Here is a 12833-nt window from a genome sequence, read left to right as displayed (position 1 = left end):
GCAATAACACTTATTTAAGGAACATATGTAATTGTTTTGGGTTACAAATTATAAATAACTTCAAGTCTTAATTAATTCACAAGTTTCTATCTATTTATATCTGTCTACCTTCAAGATTTTTGAGGAAAATGATATTTTGATAGTCCCAAGAGACCAATCTTTGACCTAAAAGCGTCGATATGAAAGATACGTGCATCAGAAAGGCAATTAGTCATTCAGAAAGATTGGATTTTATATTGCATGGGAAAAATAACCAGATGACCGAGAAAATTTGTTAAAGCTAGTAAATTCTTTGTAGTTGGACACCTATAAAAATTATATTTAGAAAAGTAACTTATATATAAGTAATATTTAAAATAGCCTCGTTTTCAATAATACTTGTATAGGTAATTTTAAATGTTACTTGTTGACTGATCAGTACCTCAATATAACAATAGTTTTAAAGTAAAGAAATAGTACTAAATAGTACTAAGTATAAAAAGTAAATTCCCAGTACTGCATTTTTTAGTACAGAACTAGTACCTATGCAAAAGTAGCTGTGTATGTACGGAGTATATATCTCCCAATCCATACGATATTCCAGGGCATGTATTTCCTATCTTGATTTCCTTGATAGAGAATTGCTGCTAACAAGGAAGCTATCACACCAAGAGTTCAAAATGCAGAAGTTGAAATCATCCCTTCGTAAATTTTACGGACGCCATCTCGAGTTGGTTGACCGTTACGGAATAACCGTTTCACAGATGATATCCGATATGTTCCTTATGTCGTAACTACAATAACTTCCCTTTCCATGAATGTGTCCTACCGAATAAGACTATTTACCGGATTTGTAATAACACGACAGGTGCCACATTTGAAGTAGAATCTGCTTACCCTTCCGGAGCACCTAAAATCACTCCTGTTTTTGATCGGTTCGTGTTGCTTAGTCTTTAGTTTTCTTTGTTGTGTCTTCTGTATTATTGTGTCTAGTATGAACACCATATATACGAAGGGGCAAAGGGAATGTTACTGCTAAGAAATGAGAAATTGATAATTGGAAGTTGACATCACCCGATTGTTATTAACAAATATAAGACAGAAATAAGCGTCATTTTTACCAAGAATTGCATAAATTAGATTGTAAATATCGCTTTTTAAATTTGCTCTACTTTATTTGAAATTCTAGGGCCAATATAGGGGATTCGTTGCCCTAGGTTACTATTGTGCTTCTGTAATCGTTTTATACATTGTGTATTGTCTATTAGGTAAACAAAAGACAATTCAGTATATGGGATGAAATTATCACAAGAAATTTTAATCAAATGATTTTATTAGATGCTACTTGATTGATCCTTAATACTATGGATTTGTACATGAAGGCTTTAAAAATGCAGAAACAAAATCTATAAAATGTATCTTGTTGTCTGAATTCATCAACTAAATAGATGAATTATGATCTTTTGGGTGGGATTCATTTCAAAAGTATGTCTCCAAAGAATCACAAAATGTCATTATTATTTAATTCTATGTAATAGGATATAGTTACTACAAATTAAAACTAGTGAAATGATTTGTTAATGAGTTTGCAATACGTCAAAACCATTTTTATTATTAGTACAACGGAAACTCTTAATAATAAAACTACTATATATTTATTCCCATAAAGCCAATGCATTACATCAGTACAGTGATATACTAAAACAAAGAGTTTTTAAATAAATACCTATTAAACATAAAGCGATAAATCAACCCATTTTATAAAAAGAAATTGCAAAAATTTCAGTATTGTTCAATTACATACATATATGTGTGTTCACGTGAATTAATAATAACTAAATGATAAAACGAATATTTTTTTTATTTTGTACTTTATTACCCATGTGAATTCTTGATAAAAAGTAATTCACGTATACCCATCAGTTTGCCTTAATTTGATGGATCTGGGTTTTTTTTTTAGAATCTAAACATTGGTCTGAGTACACTTTTGAAAATCTTAATGATAAAACAATTTTAAATGTACTTATGAAAAGACTTAAAACTTAATTAATTGACCAAATCTAAAATAAAATTATAATCATGCTGTCTGAATTCAATAAAATATGTTTACTGTTGATCCATTTATTTTCGTGGGTATCAATTTTCGTGAGTTGAGGAAAACTGGCATGTTCGTGGATATTTGAATTCGTGGTTTTGCCGAAGTCTGCAAACAGGCCTATAGAAAATTTGTTCTTCGTTGTACATTTAGTGTCCTGTTTCACCTGTACTCCCGATATCCACGAAGATTGGTATCCAACGTATATCAATGAATCCACAGTAGTATATAATGTACCAATTATCATTTAAAGACGTGTTGGACTGACACATTTTTCAGGTGCTTTTGTTCGCGCATCGTTGTCATTATAATGGACTGTGATGCGACTGTCATACAAGCGAGAGGTTTACCTACCTATAAAACCAGGTTAAGTCCATCATTTTCTACATCAGTAAATGCCTGTACCAGGTCAGGAATATGACTGTTGTTATCCATTCGTTATATGTTTTTGAGACTTTTATTTTGCCATTTGATCAGGGGCTTTTTCTTTTTGAAGTTTCCTGAAAGTTCATTTTTTGTGATTTCACTTTTTTCTTATATGAACCGAATATGGACGTCAAGTTGGTTTCTTATTCCCTATTCCTTATTCGTTACCTGTTCCCTATTCCCTATTCGTTACCTATTCCCTATTCCCTATTCGTTACCTATTCGTTACCTATTCCATATTCGTTACCTATTCCCTATTCCCTATTCGTTACCTATTCCCTATTCGTTACCTATTCGTTACTAATTCCCTATTACATATTCGTTACCTATTCGTTACTAATTTCCTATTCCCTATTCGTTACCTATTCCCTATTCCCTATTCGTTACCTATTCGTTACTAATTCCCTATTCCCTATTCGTTACCTATTCGTTACTAATTTCCTATTCCCTATTCGTTACCTATTCCCTATTCCCTATTCGTTACCTATTCGTTACATATTCCCTATTCCCTATTCGTTACCTATTCGTTACCTATTCCCTATTCCCTATTCGTTACCTATTCGTTACTAACGCCCTATTCCCTATTCGTTACCTATTCGTTACTAATTCCCTATTCCTTATTCGTTACCTATTCGTTACCTATTCTCTATTCCCTATTCGTTACCTATTCGTTACCTATGCCCTATTCCCTATTCGTTAACTATTCCCTATTCGTTACCTATTCGTTACCTATTCCCTATTCCCTATTCGTTACCTATTCCCTATTCCCTATTCGTTACCAGTATTCGTTACCTATTTCCTATTCCCTATTCGTAACTTATTATTTATTCCTTATTCGTTACTTATTCGATTTTTGATATCCTTCCCCCTTTTTGATTGTTTATATTCTTATCTCTGGTTATAGTTCTTAATTTGTTGAGGTAAAATGACCTTTTTATGACCTATTTATATGTGTTTGTGCTCAACCGACCCTGTTGATTTATGTTCGATACTTATTTGTTTCTTATTTGATTTTTATACGTTCTAACTTTTAAATGTTTTATATTCGTATGTTTGAAGATCTGGATCTTGGTTCGAAGAGGTGAAATTACCTTTTAGCGCTTGTATAAAAATGAAGATGTGGTATGATCGCCAATGAGACAACTCACCACAATAGACAAAAATGACACAGAAATTAGCAACTAAAGGTCACGATATGGCCTTCAACAATAAGCAAAGCCAATACCACCTGGTCAGCTATAAAACATGTTAGCGGGGTGTACATCGTTTCGGAGCTTGACTAATACCTTGTTTATAACACGCGTATTATACGTTGCACCTTTTAGAAAATGATTTTCAATTGTGTTCATGTCTCTGGTGGTAACAATGTGTTCTTAGACATGAAATAACCATATTAGCGCGTATGTACCCGTTCCAACGCTCGGTTAGTACCCTGTTACTTATTCGCTACTTATTCGCTTATTATTTATGTGTTATACGTTGCACTTTAGTAAAAGGATTTTCAATTTTGTTCATAAGTCTGGTGGTAACAATGTGTTCTTAGAGATGAAATAACCCTATTAGTGCGTATGTACCTGTTCCAGCGCTCGGATAATATCCTGTTACTTATTCGTTCCTTATTCGCTTATAATACATTTGTTATACGTTACACCTTGAAATAAATCTCAATTGTGTTGATGTCACTGGTAGTAATAATGTGTTCTAAGAGATGAAATAACCATATAAGCGCGTATGTACCCGTTCCAGCGCTGTGTTAATACCCTGTTATTTATTCGTTACTTATTCGCCTATAATATGTTTGTTATACGTTGCACCTTTCAGAAAAAAAAATTCAATTGTGTTCATGTCTATGGTGGTAATAATGTGTTCTTAGAGATGAAATAACCCTATTAGCGCGCATGTACGCGTTTCAGTGCTCGTATGATACCCTGTTACTTATTCGTTACTTATTCGCTTTAAATACGCGGGGTATACGTTGCACCTTGAAATACATTGTTTTTCAATTGTGTTCATGTCTCTGGTGGTAACAATGTGTTCTTATAGATGAAATAATCCTATTAGCGTGTATGTATCCGTTCCAGCGCTCGGATAATATCCTGTTACTTATTCGCTTTTAATACGTTTGTAATACGTTGCGCCTTTTAGAAAAGGATTTTCAATTGTGTTCATGTCTCTGGTGATAACAATGTGTTCTTAGAGATGAAATAACCCTAGTAGCGCGTATGTACCCGTTCCAGCGCTCGGTTAATACCCTATTACTTATTCGTTACTTATTCGCTTATAATACGTTTGTTATCCGTTGCACCTTTTAGAAAATTATTTTCAAATGTGTTCATGTCTCCGGTGGTAATAATGTGTTCTTATAGATGAAATAACCCTATTACCGCGTATGCAACTGTTCCAGCGCTCGGTTAGTACCCTGTTACTTATTCGCTTATTATACGTTAACTTTGTTATACGTTGAACCTTTAAGAAAAGGATTTTCAATTGGGTGCATGTCTCTGGTGGTAACAATGTGTTCTTAGAGATGAAATAATCCTATTAACGCGTATGTATCCGTTCCAGCGCTCGGATAATACCCTGTTACTTATTCGTTACTTAGTCGCTTATAATACGTTTGTAATACGTTGCAACTTTTAGAAACGGATTTTCAATTGTGTTCATGTCTCTGGTGATAACAATGTGTTCTTAGAGATGAAATAACCCTATTAGCGCGTATGTACCCTTTCCAGCGCTCGCATAATACCCTGTTACCTATTCGCTTTTAATACGTTTTTTATACGTTGCACCTTTTAGAAAAGGATTTTCAATTGTGTCGTTGTCTCTGGTGGTAACAATGTGTTCTTAGAGATGAAATAACCCTATTAGCGTGTATGTACCCGTTTCACCGCTACACTGATACCCTGTTACTTATTCATCCCTTATTCGCTTTAAACATGTGTGTTATGCGTTGCACTTTAAAAAAAAAGAATTATTTTTGTGTCTCTGGTGGTAACTGTCGGTTCTTAGAGGTGAAATAACTCTAATAGAACAATTGTACCCGTTTCAGCGCTCGACTGATACCCTTTTACTTATTCGTTCCTTATTCGCTTTTAATACGCGTGGTATGCGTTGCACCTTGAAATAAATCGATTATCGATTGCTTTCATGTCTTTGGCGGTAATTATGTGTTCTCTGAGGTGAATAAAACCTATTAGCACATATTTACCCGTTTCACCGCTACACTGATACTCTGTTACTTATTCGTTCATTATTCGCTTATAAAACGTGTGTTATGCGTTGCACTTTAAAAAAAAAATATTTTTGTGTCTCTGGTGGTAACTGTCGGTTCTTAGAGGTGAAATAACTCTAATAGAACATTTGTACCGTTTCAGCGCTCAACTGATACCCTGTTACTTATTTGTTCCTTATTCGCTTTAAATGCGCGTGGTATGCGTTGCACCTTGAAATAAATCGACAATCGATCGCTTTCATGTCTTAGGCGGTAATTATGTGTTCTCTGAGGTGAAATAAACCTATTACGGCATATTTACCCGTTTTACCGCTACACTGATACCCTGTTACTTATTCGTTTCTTATACGCTTATAAAACGTGTGTTATGCGTTGCACTTTAAAAAAGAAATATTTTTGTGTCTCTGGTGGTAACTGTCGGTTCTTAGAGGTGAAATAACTCTAATAGAACAATTGTACCCGTTTCAGCGCTCAACTGATACCCTGTTACTTATTCGTTCCTTATTCGCTTTAAATACGCGTGGTATGCGTTGCACCTTGAAATAAATCGATAATCGATTGCTTTCATGTCTTTGACGGTAATTATGTGTTCTCTGAGGTGAAATAAACCTACTAGCGCATATTTACCCGTTTCACCGCTACACTGATACCCTGTTACTTATTCGTTATTTATTCGCTTATAAAACGTGTGTTATGCGTTGCACTTTAAAAAAGAAATATTTTTGTGTCTCTGGTGGTAACTGTCGGTTCTCAGAGGTGAAATAACTCTAATAGAACATTTGTACCCGTTTCAGCGCTCGACTGATACCCTGTTACTTATTCGTTCCTTATTCGCTTTTGATACGCGTGGTATGCGTTGCAACTTGAAATAAATCGATTATCGATTGCTTTCATGTCTTTGGCGGTAATTATGTGTTCTCTGAGGTGAAAAAAAACCTATTAGCGCATATTTACCAGTTTCACCGCTACACTGATACCCTGTTACTTATTCGTTCCTTATTCGCTTATAAAACGTGTGTTATGCGTTGCACTTTAAAACAGAATTATTTTTGTCTGTGGTGGTACAAATGTAACTGTCAGTTCTTAGAGGTGAAATCCCCAAGAATACATTATAACCGCCAGAGACATCATGAACACAATTGAAAATCCTTTTCTAAAAGGTGCAACGTATAATAAACGTATTATAAGCGAATAAGTAACGAATAAGTTAACCGAACGCTGGAACGCCGGGATACATACGCACTATTAGGGTTATTTCATCTCTAAGAAGACATTGTTACCACCAGAGACATAAATACAATTGAAAATCCATTTCAAAAGATGCAACGTATAACAAACGTATTATAAGCGAATAAGGAACGAATAAGTAACAGGATATTTACCAAGCGCTGGAACGGATACATACGCGCTAACAGGGTTGTTTCGTCTCTAAGAGCACATTGTTACCACTGACATGAACAAAATTGAAAAAGGATTTAATTCAAGGTGCAACGTAAACCCCAAGTATTAAAAGCGAATAAGTAACAAATAAGTAACAGGCTATTATCCCAGCGCTGGAACGGGTACATATGCGCTTATGTCGATTTATGTCAAGGTGCAACGTATACCACGCGTATAAAAAGCGAATAAGGAACAAATAAGTAACAAGGTATCAGTTTAGCGCTGGAACAGGTACATATGCGCTAATAGGGTTATTTCACCTCAGAGAACACATAATTACCGCCAAAGAAATGAAAACACTAGATAATCGATTTATTTCAAGGTGCAACGTATACCACGCGTATTATCAGCAAATAAGGAACGAATAAGAAACAGGGTATCAGTCGAGCACTGAAACGGGTACATATGTTCTATTAGGGTTATTTCACCTCTATGAACCGACAGTTACCGCCAGAGACACAAAAATATTTCTTTTAAAATTGGAACGTATAACACACGTTTTATTAGCGAATGAGGAACGAATAAGTAACAGGATAACAGTGTAGCGTTGAAACGGGTACATAGGCGCTAATAGGGGTTTTCCCCTCTTAGAACACATAGGTACCACCAGAGACAAATAAGAAACAGATAAGTATCTAACATAGAGCAACAGGATCGGTTAAGCACAAACACATATAAATAGGTCATAAAAAGATCATTTTACCTAAACAAATTTAGAACTATAATCAGACATAAGAATATAAACAATTAAAAAGGGGGAAGGATATCAAAAATCGAATAGGTAACAAATAAGGAATAAGTAATAAGTAACGAATAGGTAATAAGGAATAAGTAACGAATAGGTAACGAATAGGGAATAGGTAATAGGTAGCTAATAGGTAACGAATAGCGAATAGGTAACGAATAGGTAACGAATAGGGAATAGGGAATAGGTAACGAATAGGTAACGAATAGGGAATGAGAAATTAGTAACGAATAGGTAACGAAAAGGGAATAGGGAATTAGTAACGAATAGAGAATAGGGAATTAGTAACGAATAGGTAACGAATAGGGAATAGGGAATAAGTAACGAATAGGTAACGAATAGGTAACGAATAGGTAACGAATAGGAAATAGGAAATTAGTAACGAATAGGTAACGAATAGGGAATATGGAATTAGTAACGAATAGGTAACGAATAGGTAATAGGGAATTAGTAACGAATAGGTAACGAATAGGGAATAGGGAATAGGTAACGAATAGGGAATAGGGAATTAGTAACGAATATGTTACGAATAGGGAATAGGGAATCAGTAACGAATAGGTAACAAATAGGGAATAGGAAGTTGGTAACGAATAGGTAACGAATAGGGAATAGGGAATAGGTAACGAATAGGTAACGAATAGGGAATGGGAAATTAGTAACGAATAGGTAACGAAAAGGGAATCGGGAAGTAGTAACGAATAGGTAATAGGAAATTAGTAACGAATAGGGAATAGGGAATAAGTAACGAATAGGTAACGAAAAGGTAACGAATAGGTAACGAATAGGGAATAGGAAATTAGTAACGAATAGGGAATAGGGAATTAGTAACGAATAGGTAACGAATAGGGAATAGGGAATTAGTTACGAAAAGGTAATGAATAGAAAATAGGAAATAGGTAACGAATAGGGAATTAGTAACGAATATGTAACGAATAGGGAATAGGGAATTAGTAACGAATAGGTAACGAATATGGAATAGGGAGTTGGTAACGAATAGGTAACGAATAGGGAATAGGGAATAAGTAACGAATAGGTAACGAATAGGGAATTAGTAACGAATAGGTAACGAATAGGGAATAGGGAATAGGTATCGAATAGGTAACGAATAGGGAATTGGGAGTTAGTAACGAATAGGTAACGAATAGGAAATAGGGAATAAATCACAAATAGGTTACAAATAGGGAATAGGTAACAAATAGGTAACAAATAGGGAATAGGAAATAGGTAACAAATAGGTAACGAATAGGGAATAGGGAATAGGTAACGAATAGGGAATAGGAAATTAGTCACGAATAGGTAACGAATAGGTAACGAATAAGTAACGAATAGGGAATAGGGAATTAGTAACGAATAGGTAACGCATACGGAATAGGGAATAGGTAACGAATAAGTAACGAAAAGGGAATAGGAAATTAGTAACGAATAGGGAATAGGGAATTAGTAAAGAATAGGTAACGAATAGGGAATAGACAATAGGTAACGAATAGGGAATAGGGAATTAGTAACGAATTGGTAACGAATAGGGAATAGGGAATTAGTAACGAATAGGTAACGAATAGGGAATAGGGAGTTGGTAACGAATATTTAACGAATAGGGAATAGGGAATAGGTAACGAATAGGTAACAAATAGGGAATGGGAAATTAGTAACGAATAGGTAACGAAAAGGGAATCGGGAATTAGTAACGAATAGGGAATAGGAAATTAGTAACGAATAGGTAACGAATAGGGAATAGGGAATAAGTAACGAATAGGTAACGAAAAGGTAACGAATAGGTAACGAATAGGGAATAGGAAATTAGTAACGAATAGATAATGAATAGGGAATAGGGAATTAGTAACGAATAGGTAACGAATAGGGAATAGGGAATTAGTAACGAATAGGTAACGAATAGGGAATAGGGAGTTGGTAACGAATAGGGAATAGGGAATAAGTAACGAATAGGTCACGAATAGGGAATTAGTAACGAATAGGTAACGAATAGGGAATAGGGAATAGGTATCGAATAGGTAACGAATAGGGAATAGGGAGTTAGTAACGAATAGGTAACGAATAGGAAATAGGGAATAAGTAACGAATAGGTAACAAATAGGGAATAGGTAACAAAAAGGTAACGAATAGGGAATAGGGAATAGGTAACGAATAGGGAATAGGAAATTAGTAACGAATAAGTAACGAATAGGGAATAGGGAATTAGTAACGAATAGGGAATAGGGAATTAGTAACGAATAGGTAACGCATACGGAATAGGGAATAGGTAACGAATAGGTAACGAATAAGTAACGAAAAGGGAAAAGGAAATTAGTAACGAATAGGGAATAGGGAATTAGTAACGAATAGGTAACGAATAGGGAATAAGTAACGAATAGGTAACGAAAAGGGAACGAATAGGTAACGAATAGGGAATAGGAAATTAGTAACGAATAGGTAACGAATAGGGAATAGGGAATTAGTAACGAATAGGTAACGAATACGGAATAGGGAATTAGTAAAGAATAGGTAACGAATAGGGAATAGGGAATAGGTAACGAATAGGGAATAGGAAATTAGTAACGAATAGGTAACGAATAGGGAATAGGGAATTAGTAACGAATAGGTAACGAATAGGGAATAGGGAATTAGTAACGAATAGGTAACGAATAGGGAATAATGAGTTGGTAACGAATATGTAACGAATAGGGAATAGGGAATAGGTAACGAATAGGTAACGAATAGGGAATGGGAAATTAGTAACGAATAGGTAACGAAAAGGGAATCGGGAATTAGTAACGAATAGGGAATAGGAAATTAGTAACGAATAGGTAACGAATAGGGAATAGGGAATAAGTAACGAATAGGTAACGAAAGGGTAACGAATAGGTAACGAATAGGGAATAGGAAATTAGTAACGAATAGGTAACGAATAGGGAATAGGGAATTAGTAACGAATAGGTAACGAATAGGCAATAGGGAATTAGTAACGAATAGGTAACGAATCGGGAATAGGGAATAGGTAACGAATAGGGAATTAGTAACGAATAGGTATCGAATAGGGAATAGGGAATTAGTAACGAATAGGTAACGAATAGGGAATAGGGACTTGGTAACGAATAGGTAACGAATAGGGAATAGGGAATAAGTAACGAATAGGGAATTAGTAACGAATAGGTAACGAATAGGGAATAGGGAATAGGTATCGAATAGGTAACGAATAGGGAATAGGGAGTTAGTAACGAATAGGTAACGAATAGGAAATAGGAAATAAGTAACGAATAGGTAACAAATAGGGAATATGGAATAGGTAACGAATAGGTAACGAATAGGGAATAGGGAATAGGTAACGAATAGGGAATAGGAAATTAGTAACGAATAGGTAACGAATAGGGAATAGGGAATTAGTAACGAATAGGTAACGAATAGGGAATAGGGAATTAGTAACGAATAGATAACGCATACGGAATAGGGAATAGGTAACGAATAGGTAAGGAATAAGTAACGAAAAGGGAATAGGAAATTAGTAACGAATAGGTAACGAATAAGGAATAGGGAATTAGTAACGAATAGGTAACGAATAGGGAATAGGAAATTAGTAACGAATAGGTAACGAACGTGCAACCAGAGACAAATAACAAACTGATAAGTATCTTACATAGAGCAACAGGATCGGTTAAGCACAAACACATATAAATAGGTCATAAAAAGGTCATTTTACCTAAACAAATTTAGAACTATAACCAGACATAAGAATATAAACAATTAAAAAGGGGGAAGGATATCAAAAATCGAATAGGTAACGAATAAGGAATAAGTAATAAGTAACGAATAGGTAATAAGGAATAAGTAACGAATAGGTAACGAATAGGGAATAGCTAATAGGTAGCGAATAGGTAACGAATAGGTAACGAATAGGGAATAGGGAATAGGTAACGAATAGGTAACGAATAGGGAATGGGAAATTAGTAACGAATAGGTAACAAAAAAGGAATAGGGAATTAGTAACGAGTAGGGAATATGGAATTAGTAACGAATAGGTAACGAATAGGGAATAGGGAATAAGTAACGAATAGGTAACGAATAGGTAACGAATAGGGAATAGGAAATTAGTAACGAATAGGTAACGAATAGGGAATAGGGAATTAGTAACGAATAGGTAACGAATAGGGAATATGGAATTAGTAACGAATAGGGAATAGGGAATAGGTAACGAATAGGTATCGAATAGGGAATAGGGAATTAGTAACGAATAGGTAACGAATAGGGAATAGGAAATTAGTAACGAATAGGTAACGAATAGGGAATAGGGAATTAGTAACGAATAGGTAACGAATAGGAAATAGGAAATAAGTGACGAATAGGTAACAAATAGGGAATAGGGAATAGGTAACGAATAGGTAACGAATAGGAAATTAGTAACGAATAGGTAACGAATAGGGAATAGGGAATTAGTAACGAATAGGTAACGAATAGGGAATAGGGAATTAGTAACGAATAGGTAACGCATACGGAATAGGGAATAGGTAACGAATAGGTAACGAATAAGTAACGAAAAGGGAATAGGAAATTAGTAACGAATAGGTAACGAATAGGGAATAGGGAATTAGTAACGAATAGGTAACGAATAGGGAATAGGAAATTAGTAACGAATAGGTAACGAACGTGCAACGAAGGTGCAACGTATACCACGCGTATTAAAAGCGATTAAGGAACGAATAAGTAACAGGGTATAAACCGAGCACTGGAACGGATACATACGCGCTAATAGTGTTATTTCATCTCTAAGAACACATAGTTACCGCCAGAGACAAGAACGCAATTGAAAATCATTTTCTAAAAGTTGCAACGTATAATACGCGTGTTATAAACAAGGTATTAGTCAAGCTCCGAAACGATGTACACCCCGCTAACATGTTTTATAGCTGACCATGCGGTATGGACTT

This window comes from Mytilus edulis, chromosome 3 (assembly GCF_963676685.1).
Source record: "Mytilus edulis chromosome 3, xbMytEdul2.2, whole genome shotgun sequence".
In the NCBI taxonomy this organism is placed as follows: Eukaryota; Metazoa; Mollusca; class Bivalvia; order Mytilida; family Mytilidae; genus Mytilus; species Mytilus edulis.
Note: the sequence above shows the minus strand (reverse complement) of the source record.